At 41.2% G+C, this 12,606-nt stretch overlaps 2 pseudogenes; both read right to left on the bottom strand.

Moving 5' to 3' along the window:
* Positions 1 to 3,459: 3,459 nt before the first annotated feature.
* On the bottom strand, positions 3,460 to 5,794 carry LOC132223921 (N-alpha-acetyltransferase 60-like; annotated as a pseudogene).
* Positions 5,795 to 11,727: 5,933 nt separating this feature from the next.
* On the bottom strand, positions 11,728 to 11,855 carry LOC132225419 (small nucleolar RNA SNORA48; annotated as a pseudogene).
* Between the last annotated feature and the right edge of the window lie 751 nt (positions 11,856 to 12,606).

Raw genomic sequence — 12,606 nt, 5'->3', positions numbered from 1 at the left:
TCTGGCACCCGGGACCTGGGCTTCCCTCACAGCCCCAGCTTCCTCCAGAAGGTCGTCCAGAAGGGCATCCAGTCTAATTAGCATATTACACTTTTATTATTATAGATTTTCACTGTAAGTCGGAACCCACCTACATAAGCACCTACGTCACTCACATGGAACACATACACAGCAGTAAAGAAGTGAAACAGTAAAAAAAATTTAAAAGAAAAATAACAATTCCTGACCTTTACTTGTGGTAAATAAATAATAAAAAACATAAAGCACATATGTACATATGTCGAAATGATGGAACATTTTTTTTTATAAATAAATGGGAGATGGAGACATAACCATGAAACCACATACATCAAGTCTGATGTAACTCGAGGACTGCCTGCAAATTGTTTGACCTTGAGTTCCACCGGGAGTTCAACCACTCGCTATGACGTGCGCTGACCACCAGGGGGCGGCGCAGAACATGGCGGGTGTTGGTGATGCAGTGCTGGCAGTGGGTGGCAGTGGAGTCACTGCAGGACCAATGGGCACTGATGAGAGCAGAATTGTGGTGGGATGGTGGAGCAGGTGAGCAGGTGGTGCCAGGCCAAGGCAGGTGCCAGCGGGGCCCAATTGCCCCACTGATTGCTCCACAGAAGGTGACCAGCGGTGGCAGCAGGGGACTGTTGCCTGGCTCCCAGGCGCTGAAGGAGCCGGGCATAGAGGGCCTGGCCCTGATCCATCATCCCACAGGCGGGATGGTGGAGCAGGTGAGGGGACAGTGCCAGGCCACAGCAGGGTGCCAGGCAGGGCTGTTGGGCTGTGAGGCTGGGGGCACGAGCTGGGGCCCGATCCCTACAGGCCACTCCGAGGGACCCCACCCATGCACGAATTCGTGCACTGGGCCTCTAGTAATGTTATAAGCCTGGATCATTGTAAAAATCATGTGATCTCTAGAATCCTGGAGAGAAGAGGGTTTATGAGCAGATGCTTTCCTTTTTCCTCCACTGAAGAAAGGCTAAATTCTAAAACTCTTTATCTGACAGTGATCCTTAAAGATAGAAGAGTAGAGAACCGTTTTCAAGCCCCACTTGCTAGATTGGTTTTCATTAGTTCTGGACTGGACAAAATTGGTTTCCCTTGGTTCTTTTTTTCCTCCTCTCCCCAAAAGATGGGGAGAAGGTCTATCTTTTAAAAAAGATTGTCCAAAGTTCTATCTTTTAAAATATTTTATTTTTAATTGTGATAACAAGCATATAATGATGCATTTTAAAGTGTATAGGTCAGTAGTGTTAAGTATATTCACACTATTGTGCCATCGATCTCCAGAACTTTTTCATCTTGCAAAACTGAAACTCTACCTATTAAACTACAACTCACATTTTCCCTTTCCTATCTGGCCACCACCATTCTACATTCTGTGTCTATGAATTTCACTATTTCAGATACCTGTACAAACGGAAACATACTTATCTTTTTGTGACTGACTTACTAGTATTTCACTTAGCATAATGTCCTCAAGGTCCACCCACATGTAGCATATATAGATTTCCTTCCTTTTTAAGGCTGAATAATATTCCACTGCATGTATATACCACAATTTGTTTATTAATTTATCTGCCAATGGACACTTAGGATTGCTTCCACCTCTTGGTCATTGTAAATAATGTCTCTATGAAACATGGGTGTGCAAATCCAAAGTTCTTTGACTATGTGGTAGATTGCAAAATGGCCATAAATTATCCCCCTATCTATTTCCATGTGCCTTTGTGATGTGACTCTTCAGTTTCTCTCATCAAAGTGTGGAGTTTATATCCTTACTACTTGAATCTGGGACAGCCCAATGACTAGCTTTGGCCAATAGAATGAGATGGAAGCAATATGGTACTAGTTCCAAGTTTGAGCCTTAATAGGTCATGAACACTTCTGCTTGCTCTCTTGGAACCCATGTGAACAAACCCAGGTTAGATTATTAGGATGAGAGAGCATATGGAGCAGAGACCAGCCATCTCAGATGAGGCCTGAAAGATGTACATTCTATCTAATGGGTAGATAGCAATTATGGAGTCATGCTCATAATGTTTGAATGCTGAGTTGTTGTTTTTTTAAATATATGTTTTATTGATTTTTTACAGAGAGGAAGGAAGAGGGATAGAGAGTTAGAAACATCGATCAGCTGCCTCCTGCACACCCCCCACTGGGGATGTACCCGCAACCAAGGTACATGCCCTTGACCGGAATCGAACCCGGGACCCTTCAGTCCACAGGCCGATGCTTTATCCACTGAGCCAAACCGGCTACGGCTGAATGCTGAGTTTTATCAAAGTCCATTTCAACATAATTCTACCAATTGTCAGCAAAACTGACCTGGAAACTGATGCAGATACATGAATGAGCCTTTCAGAGACCAATATAAAAATTTTTTTTTTTTAGTATCAGAAAGGTTTATTAGAAAATTCTCACCCTGAAATCTGTAGCATGTGATGCAGTACTACCACTCATTAAAACCAACTGGAAACACACCTGCTGCTAAAGTGGTCCTTACACACAATATATAAAAAGCAGCATCTAGTGTGACTTGTGCTCTGCATCTCTGCCGCTTGACATTCTAAAGCATCCCACCAATGGCTATGGGTACCCATTTTACAGATGGGAAACTAAGGCACCAAGAAGCTGTTGTGCCAGTGGTTGTCAGGAGTTGCCTTTCTCTGCCCAGCCCAGGTGGAAGGGGATGGGAGAGAGAGAGAGAGACTGAGGGGACTGGGGGCAATAGGGGCAAGTCTGTGTGGTGTCTTCCAAATCCCTAAAAGAGTAGAAAAGGTGCTCAGCCCAAGTTGCTAATCTGCAGAATTATGAGCTACAAAATGATTGTTTTTAAAACATTTTTTCTGATTTGCTGTGCAGCGATAGATAACTAATATATTATTTCTCATTTAACTATATGTATTCTGCCCTGGAAATTGAATCCAATTTCATAGGGACTTTAATGATCACTTCTATATCAAATGATTAGAAATCACTCTCTCTAGCCCTGACTTTGATTTTTTGCATAGTTCTATCTTGAATTTGGAACTCCATGTTGGATACTCTATTGTGATATCATGTTAACACTTCAAGCTCAATATTTTGAAAGCTGATTTTGTCATCAAATATATCTACTATTGATGTTTCTATTACTTTGGTGGTACTACCATTCTTTCAGTCAACCATACTTTAAACTTCAGTGTAATCTCTGATTCCTTTCACTTCTTCCCATAGTCAGTCAGATGACATTTTTCAAAGTAACTTTTTGTCATAATTTATCTCTTTATATCTGTAGAACTACTCACTCATCAAAGCTTCCTCACTGTTCCCCTATCTCTGGCTTCTGCATCCTCAAGTTAATCTTTTTTTTTTTTTTGGATCAATTAAAGTCTATTTATTTGTTTGTAATCAGACAGAACACTATAATCTGTTCAACACTGGGCTAGACACTGCCGTGATCAGGGGCAAGGAGGGAGGGGCAGGGCAAGGCCTTGGCTCAATTATGGAAGTCCAAGGTAGAACCTTCTGGAAGACTCTTCCCTTACCCCATGGGGCAGAAATAAAAACCACATGATAACCGTTGATTCAGATTAGAGAGGACAGTGAGCTGGGCCTCAGCTCAAAGTTAATGTCAGCACGGAGTGGGGACCAGTCAGTGAGAGTGTGAAGTGGCCGAGGAAGGAGAGGTGGTTTTCCTGCGCAGGCTCGCCTTCATCTCGAGAAACCCCTTTCCCCCACCGCAAGGCCAGAGGAGCCCCTGGGCTGGGAGTTCCCAGGGAGGGCAGGATGCCAATCCGAGGCCCCCTTGCTTGGTTGTCCACCTTCTCCTCCCTCTCAGATTGTGCACTGTGTCGATGGCTCCAGGACACTGCAGCAATGCTGGGCATGACTCTGCTAACCCCCTTTACTCTGGAGGGCAGGGCAGGGAGCAAGCAGCTTTGGGGGAGGGGGTGGAGGAAACACCAGAAGCAAGTGATGTCCACATGCATGCTTCCTGGCACTGACACAGCCTCTTCTGTCTGTTCCCAGAGGCTGAGGACCACAAGGCAAGCGACTGCCCCCAGCCTCAAAGGCCAGGACCTACTTGATCAAACACCACACTCAATTCTTGTCTGCATCTGGTCAGGCCTCAGAACTGCATCTCACGGAACTGGGGGGCTGGAGGGGAGGGCCCTTGGGACCCTCACCAGCACCTGTCCTCAGCCCGGCTCCCTGCGGCAGTTCAACTGAATGGCACATCCAGCATGTGATGGGTAGTTCCTCGCTCTCTGAGACAGCAGGATTGCCAACAGAGGAGTGGGAAACCTTCCCATTAACTGACCACCATGCCATGGAACTAAGCCCCAGAGCTCTGTGCTTGGGTGAAAAGCCTCCCACCACTCGCCAGCCCCTCCTGGGGAGGTAGGAGCTGCTCCTGCCCCCCAGGCTTCTGAGGCTGGTTCTTTACAAGGGTTTGGCATTCCCTTTATTTCACTCCTTCATTGTTCTGAGGCTCCTGTGTCTTTAGGGCCAAGTCTATCCGTAACGCTTGGGTTCCTCCCTCCCAGGAGTTAATTCCGGCTTTGGAGGAAGGAGTTAGAAGGAACGGGCAGTGCAGGGGAAGAGGCCAGTGAGGACTGAGGACGTGCAGGAAAGGAAGCCCAATGCTGCTCCCATACTCCCAGGGCAACAGAAGCAACTGACCACAGTGAACACTGTGGCCAGCCTATGAGGCTGGTGCACTCACATGGGGGCCAGACCAGGGCAAGGGCAGAGGTTTCCAGAGCAGGAAGGAGGGCTGGAAGAGCCTGTTGGAGACCGAGCATACCCACCCCACGACGCTCTGCTCCCAAGCCCATGTAGCACCGGGCCTGGAGCTGGGGCAGGTGATGGGCCAGCTCCTCTGCAGAACACAGTTGAGGTCAAATGGCCAGGAAGGTGGGCTCCGCAGGGCGCCAAGGGGTGGGACCTGTTGGAGGCTGCCCGGCTGATATCACATGGTCCGGCTGTATTCAATGCCGCCCTTGGTGGAGATGCTCAACCATGGCAGGAAGCTGCAGAGCAGGCTGTGGGCCTGGCGGTATATCCCCTGAGAAGAAAAGGATATAAGATGGTCCAGGGAGGGTGGCCACCATTGATGTAGAGGACATAAGTGAAGCCATCTTTGAGGACCCTACAGATGGAATAATAATAGGGGAGATAGTGGTGCTGCTTGAAGTCTCTGTTTTCGTAGAAGCTTATTGCTGTGTTGTTGGTGGTGAGGACGTGCAGGTAGATGGCTTTGCAGTGGTCCTGGGCAGTGGTGGATATGTGATCCTTTAAAGTCTCAAGTAAAAGAGAACCTATGCCGTGCTTTCTGATTTCCTTCACTACTCCGAGACTTAGAATGTATGCAACTTGTGTGTCAACAGAGAAGTTGGAGGCTAGAATATCTCCATCCTCTTTGTGTATCTTGGTCCTACTTTTTATTTCAGCTACTATCATTCCTACAATGGTACCACTGTAGGTTGCAGCAAGGGAAAAGAACTTCTTGTGATGTCACGATACCATGAGTCTGGGTACTCTATGGGGAACCAGTCGCCACACAGATGCTTCACAGTGTCTATGTCATCGTGGCAGAGGAGGCACAGGCTGACCTCGCTGAGGGCGCTGGATGGCACCACCTCTGTCATTCACACCTCGGGCAGGAGCGAGCGGCGGCGGACGGTGGATGGTGCCCTGGGGCTCAGCGCATCCTGGGGTCGCCGGGAGCCGGAAGTGGGGCCGCATGGAGCCGGCAACCGGTTATGTAACCTGCAGGGGCCGCAGCCGGGACTGAGGCCTCAAGTTAATCTTATACACTGATTTAAGATTCATTCTCCCAAGATTCAGAGTGATGAGTTCACTCAGCTTTATTCATTACAAGCATATTTTCCTATGTCTGTTATTTCAACATCTGGGTCGCTCTCATTGGTTCTCTCCACTGATTGCTTTTTTCTCTTGAGTACGGGTTATGTTTTCTTATTTCTTTATATGACTAATAATTTTGGATTGTATTCTGGATATTGTACATGACACGTTTTGGAGATTCTGGATTCTGTTCCGTTCCTCCAAAGGAACTTTGTTTGTTTTTGCAGGCAGTTAACTTGCAGGAGCTCAAATTCCAGACTGTCTCCCCTACGGTGGGCAGCAGCTGAAATTTTGGTTCAGTTTTTTTCTAATCTTGCTTAGTCTTCTTGGAGTCTGCTCTGCACGTGTGTACTTTTAAGATCAGCCACGATTTAGGCAGTTTAAATACAGAACATAAAGTACTCCCTTTCTGTTTGTCTCCATTCAGAGATTTCCATCTCCCCACCTCACTCTAAACTCTGTCCTCTGGTTCTTCAAGTTAATAAGACTGAGGGTTTAACTGCGCTGCTTGGTGAAGACTGGGACTTGCCTTCAGGCAAAAGCTGTAAAATAAATATGGGAAACTCACAAAGAGCTGATACTGTCTTTCATATGTTGACCCCTTCCAGTATTTGTGTGCTTTCGTTTGTTGTCCAGTGTTTTAAGATAGGATTAAAAAAAGATCTTGTCCAGGGTTTATAGTTGTTATATCGAGAAATATGGTCACAAAAGAGCCACTTGGATATTATCAGGAGCAGAACTGATTCATAAATTAAAAACCTTCCAAAATTCTTTAGTGAAGCCAGTGGACCAAATCTAGGACTTGATATCTATTATAGGCTCTCCCTAAATGGCTTACCCATGCTTCCTCACTTCTGCTAAACGCTTTCCTTTCTCTGAGCTTTTGTTTACTTTATTCTTTCCTGTTACATGTCCTTCTCATCTCTGCCTATCAAAATGTTGTCCATCTTTCAAGTGCCCCAGTACCTGGTCCTCAGTCTCTGTCCTATTCTATCAACACTTTCTCCCTATTGATCTTATCCAGGCCCATGGCTTTAAATACATCTATATGCTAATCATTCACAAATCTATAGTCTTAGCCTAATATCTCCATTGAGCTCCAGATTTGTATATGTAACTGTCTACTTGATATCTCTACTTGGATGTCCAACAGATATCTCAAACTTAACATGGTCAAATTAGAATTCTTGTTTATCTCTCCCCTCAGCCCCACTTCCTCTGCACACCTCAATTTCATTAAATGTCACTGCCATTCATAAGCCAAAAGCCTAAGGTCATGTTTAATTCCTCTACTCCCCTTACATTCCGTGTGCAATCCATTAGGAAGTTCTTTTGGCTCTATCTTCACAATAAATTTCAAATCTATCCACTTATCTTTAGGCCCCTGGCTATCAGTAGAATTTAAGTCATTATGATCTTTCACCTGAATTCTTCCAGTTGCCTCCTGAGTGAGAGGTGTTCATGCTCTCACTCTTAGCATCTTCTCCACCCTGAAGCCACAGTGATCTTTTAAAAATGCAAACCAGATTATGTTACCCTCCTGCTCAACCCTTTAGGCTTCCCAAAGTAAAATCCAAACTATGGTCTACATGGTCTTATATGATTTGAACCGTACCTACCCCTTGACTTCATCTCCTATCACTATCCCCTTTTCTCATTACACTCTGCCCACATTGTCCCATTTCTACCTATTTCTTGATTTCACCAAGCTCTTTCCCTTTCCTTGTAGCACTACACTCTCAAATCTTTATTTGCTCATTGTCTGCCTTCCCTGTTGGACTGCAACTTCACTGAGGGCTGGGACCTTTCCAGTATATATATTTTTTTGAAAGACAGAATGAATTCAGCATTAATGTTCTTTCTCCACAAAGCCTTTCCTGTACATCTCTGATGGCAATATATTCTCACTATTCTTGAACTTTATGCTCACATCTCTTTTAGCATTTACCACTTCCTATTTCATGTTATAGCTATTTATGTATCTGTTTTAGCCTCCCAAATTAACTGTGATATTAGAATGAGCAGAATCCTTGTCTGATTTATCTGAATATTCCCACATGTCTTACTACAGGGCTTTGCACAGAGGGATGCTGATAATTGTTGGGTGAATAAATAAATAACCAAGTCAATATTTATTTCTATTGAAGGGGAGTATCATTAACATTAAAAACAGTGTCAACACTGTTTTAGTTAAGCTATTGTCAAATTCTTTTAGAATAAATAAAACATAATTCACCAAAATCTATTTTATGAAATGTTTTAAGTGGTTTCTAATGTCTTAGTGCTTAATTAGAAATGGAGAAAACTACTGAAGTATTCTGATTGTGGCACATTTGAATAACATTGCCTGAAATGTTTAGGCAACCAATATATCTAAATGTTCTAAAAATATACCAATGGGTTATGACTAATTCAGCCAGCAGAATTTCATGAGTACATTCTATATAATGGATAGGTAGCAATTATGGGCTCATACTCATAAAGTTTAAATGGTGAGTTTTATCAAAATTTATTTCAACATAATTCCAGTCCCTGAAATGGAAAAGTTTTCACTTTACTTATACAAATCTCAGACCTGAACCTCAAACAGACTGCTTTTATGGTCTCATCTTCCTCATTGGCTTATTCTTTTTAGTCTTTTTATATTCTTTTTATATTCTTCCTCTTTTACTTATTCTTTTTAGTCTCACAGCCCTTGCTGCTGAACCATATCTTTCCCTGGTACTAGTTCAAGCTTCTTCTACTCGGCATCGAAACTCATTCACCAAGTCCATTAATGTCATAACACCTTCACTTCAGAGAGAAATACTTTTTAATATATTTTTCATCACATAGAATTATTCACAAATTTTTGTTTGCTGATAATTTTTAGCTCTTTTTACTTGCTTTATTGCTTTTTTGTATAACAAGATCAATGTTTTAGATTGTGGGTTATTTATTTGGGGGTGATTGTTTACTTATTTTCATTTTTTTCTACTTTTGTATTTTGCATGTATTCTGTTGTATTTTGCTCAGGTTCAACAAAGAAGAGTTTTAATAACTTGAAAAGCGGAATTGAAGCATAGCCAACGTGGACAATGTATAATTGAAAACTACGTGACCAGGGTAAATGAAATGTAAAGTTAAGATGCTTCTAATCCTGAATTGCAAAAGACATTGCTCATAAATGACACTGTGGAACAAAGTATTAAATAATTCAAGACCACTGATGTCATTGTTATCTGCACTAAAACATTTGATGAATAATCTTTTCTCTCTTCAAGTTACATTGTATGAGAGAATTTTTCCCTTTTCATGCAGTTTCAGTTCTATCTTTTTATCCCAGTGGTTAAGCTATTAGAGTAATGCAAAAAAGTCTAATTAACATAGAATGCTAGAAAGAGCAGGAAAGAGGATAGGGGAGCAAGGAACAAGTTAATGTTCTAGAAAACTCCCTTTTGTCCTTTGTGACAAATATGGGTAATAGATATAATGTTCTTCCCTTGTCCAGACAGTTAGAAATATTGGTGGGTAAATTGTCACAAATATAAAAGCACCCTGCTCTTTTCCTTATGTAATAATTTTCACACTTATAATTACTTATTTATGATCTACCCCATTCTAATGTAAGCCCCATGAGAAAAGGGCATAAGTCTGTCTTATTTACTTTTGTGTCCCCAGAGTTTGGCACAGCGACTGGCAAAGGAAAACAATGAAATGTTTATTGAAATGAATTGAAATAGAAAGGTCTTAAATCCTATGGAAATAGATAACACTACTGCTAAGTATTGAATGAGATTTCCTGTTACTCTTTTAAAAATGTTGACTTTTTAAGATGATGTATGTGACTGATACTGCAAGGTGCTCCCCAGTAACCATTCTCCCCATCTGTAGTTGAGAACATGGCCACTCAAAATGAAAAATACATCTCCCAGTTTCCCTTGCCACTCAGTGTGGCCAATGGAATATTATCAGAAATGATGCGTGGCCGTTTCCAAGAATCTTCCTTAAAATATGGCCAGCGTGTTCTCTTTGTTTCCTTTCTTATTTTCCTTTTCTTCACCTTGATGCCTAAAGCACAAGTATGATGACCGGAGCTCTAGCCACTATTTTAGATGACAAGGATGAGGGCCATACCCTAGGGTTGTGAGGAGCTTGGGTTCTTGAGGGCTTTGTGAAGCAGTGCTGCCCTAGATTGCTTACTTCTCAATTTTTATGTTAGAAATAATTTTTTACCTTGTTTTAGTCACAGTTATTTTGGGTCCTTGTTATTTGCTACTAAATCTAATATAAGTGATAAACAGAAATAAGATATGAGGAGTCACAACTGGAAGATGGCTAAGTTGGAGGTCATCACTCTCATTTGACAGCTCATGACTGAAGAGGTTAAATCATATAACCAGGTTACAAAAGTAGAATGGAGGTAAAGCCAGGTCTAAAATCTAGTTCACTTCAGATCTCTTTAGTACTCTATTTAATGATACACATCTATCAGAACAGTTTGTAACCTGATTCCTAATTTCCCATTGACTTTGGTTATAATATTATAGGTATTGACACTCATAAAAAATAATCTTTTAGCAAATTGACTTAAATATTCCATATCTACTAATTCCTTAACTATATGCTTGAAAACTCTCAGAATTTTGTCTCTGTTTGTGAGGACACTAAATTTGGATAATGCAGATGGATTATAAGAAAATGCTTCACAATTGGTGTAGTCATATACAATATAATCTACCCTAACTTGAATATTCTTTAGACATGATTTTAGGTGAGTACAGAAAACTACCTATTTTATCAAGTGTGTATGCCAAGTTTATTAAGACATACTTTTTGTGGACTGTATAATAAAAGCTGAATAAGGAGGTCATGAGAGTAGTTGCAGTTTCCAAAAGTAAGCTCAGGTATTGGAAAAAATCCTTAACTATAACGTATATTAAGAGTAATCAAGGACAGAGGCAAAGATTTCTCTAGCTGAGTTTTGGTTCTTAATCTGAAATAGTTCATGCTCCATTTTGTACTAGTATAAATCTTGGAACTATGATTGCCAGACCTTAATCAAAGATCACATACATAACATGATTGGCACCTCCCATTAGAGTAAACTGGTAATACATAACTAGAAAAACAGTCAAACAGTTCCAGGAGATTGACTATGAAATGTGCCTATCTGGCATGATAAAGTTGATAATTTGATTTTAATAACTTAGAATTTGTGGGTTTTATTGTATTTACTCTGTACAATCTTTAAGAAAGTTTGCATACTAATGTAGTATAGAAATATTGAGGGGAGTATATGTTTATCTGCTCTGGTGTGGGAGAATGTTCAAGGACATATGTTGTATTGAGGCAGTAGTTCATAAACGTTTTGAGGTCAGGATCCCTAGAGAATTGAAGAAATTTATGGATCTATCCCAAGAAAACACTTATACTCAAGATATCATACATATATTGGGATTATCTCCTTAGCTCCTTTCTTCTGGAAACTGCCTTTTACATCCACTTGGTTATCATAGGAGCCCCAATACTGGTACACCATGAGCTCACCCATGGCTGCATCTGATTGATCAATAAATGATCACCTGACCCAAGTCAAACTAATCAGAGTCTAAGCCCTATCTTTTAGAACAGAAAAGGAGAAAAAGGACCAGTCTTTTGTTAAATACTTGAAAAAGTAAGATATAAGGCTCTGAAGTTATTGTTAGCCATGTTTTCCATTACGTGGAGAAAGTCAGTTTGCAGTAAGGGAGAAGGATAAAGCCAATGAGCAGAGAGAAGCATGACAGAATTCACCAACTGTCTCTCTTATTGTAGTGGTTTCTAAGGCTCAGCCAGTCAGATTTCTGACTTTGTATTTTGGGGAAACCTCCCCCTCCCCCATGTGCCCAGGACATGAACCAGACATGGGCACAGAACAAGCTGGGATAAACAAGGAGTTACTTTGTCCCTGGCTGATATGAGACAAGCACCACCAAACCAGGACAACTCTAGCTAGGTCAGGGACATCTGTGAGAAATCTTTATCCTAACTCCCTCTTTCTGCTTAAATGAGTTTAGTTTGAGTTTTATTCAATTGCAATAGAGAGAGTGCTACTTACAACACACAGATACAGATGAAACTGTCTCTTCAATGTCAGGGAATTTGCCAGGGGTGAAGAACTGTGCATTGGTGTAACTGCTTGTGATAAAATGGTTTTGGCTAATTACTCATGAATTGTTTATTAAATAAAGTAAATTCAACACTCATATTTACAAAAGTTTGTTAGCAGGTTATTGTATATACATGTATGAAATAAAACTTTGTTTCATTAGCAGTATCCTGTGACTCAGATTTTTTCCTATTTCAGACTTCTCCATCCATATTTATCAAGATTTTAAAAAAGTTTTAAGTGCTTTTAACATGTATGTATTGATTTTCCTTTTGAATATAAAGTGAGAGGAAAAAAGAAACAATAGTATGCCACTTTATTTCTTCCTGGTCTAGGAAGCAGTCAGGTCCCAGCAAACCATAAAATAAAATTTATAGGAGTCCAGTTTGTAAACCAGATGAAAATTTTATTAATTTATGTAAGAGGGTATACATTTCTAGTGACTTGAGCCACAGAGTCTTCTCTCCAAGATACACCCTTCATGGTATACCTAGAAATACCTTATTTATCAGAAGGTCAGATGGATGAAGGTAGAATTATAGAGAGTAGAAATCAGGTGATTGTAAGAGTTGTAGTATCCAGACTTTGCTAGATCCTAATGAACTACT

The sequence above is a fragment of the Myotis daubentonii genome, chromosome X (genome assembly GCF_963259705.1).
Source record: "Myotis daubentonii chromosome X, mMyoDau2.1, whole genome shotgun sequence".
Taxonomy (NCBI): domain Eukaryota; kingdom Metazoa; phylum Chordata; class Mammalia; order Chiroptera; family Vespertilionidae; genus Myotis; species Myotis daubentonii.
This window is presented reverse-complemented; position numbering and strand designations above follow the sequence as displayed.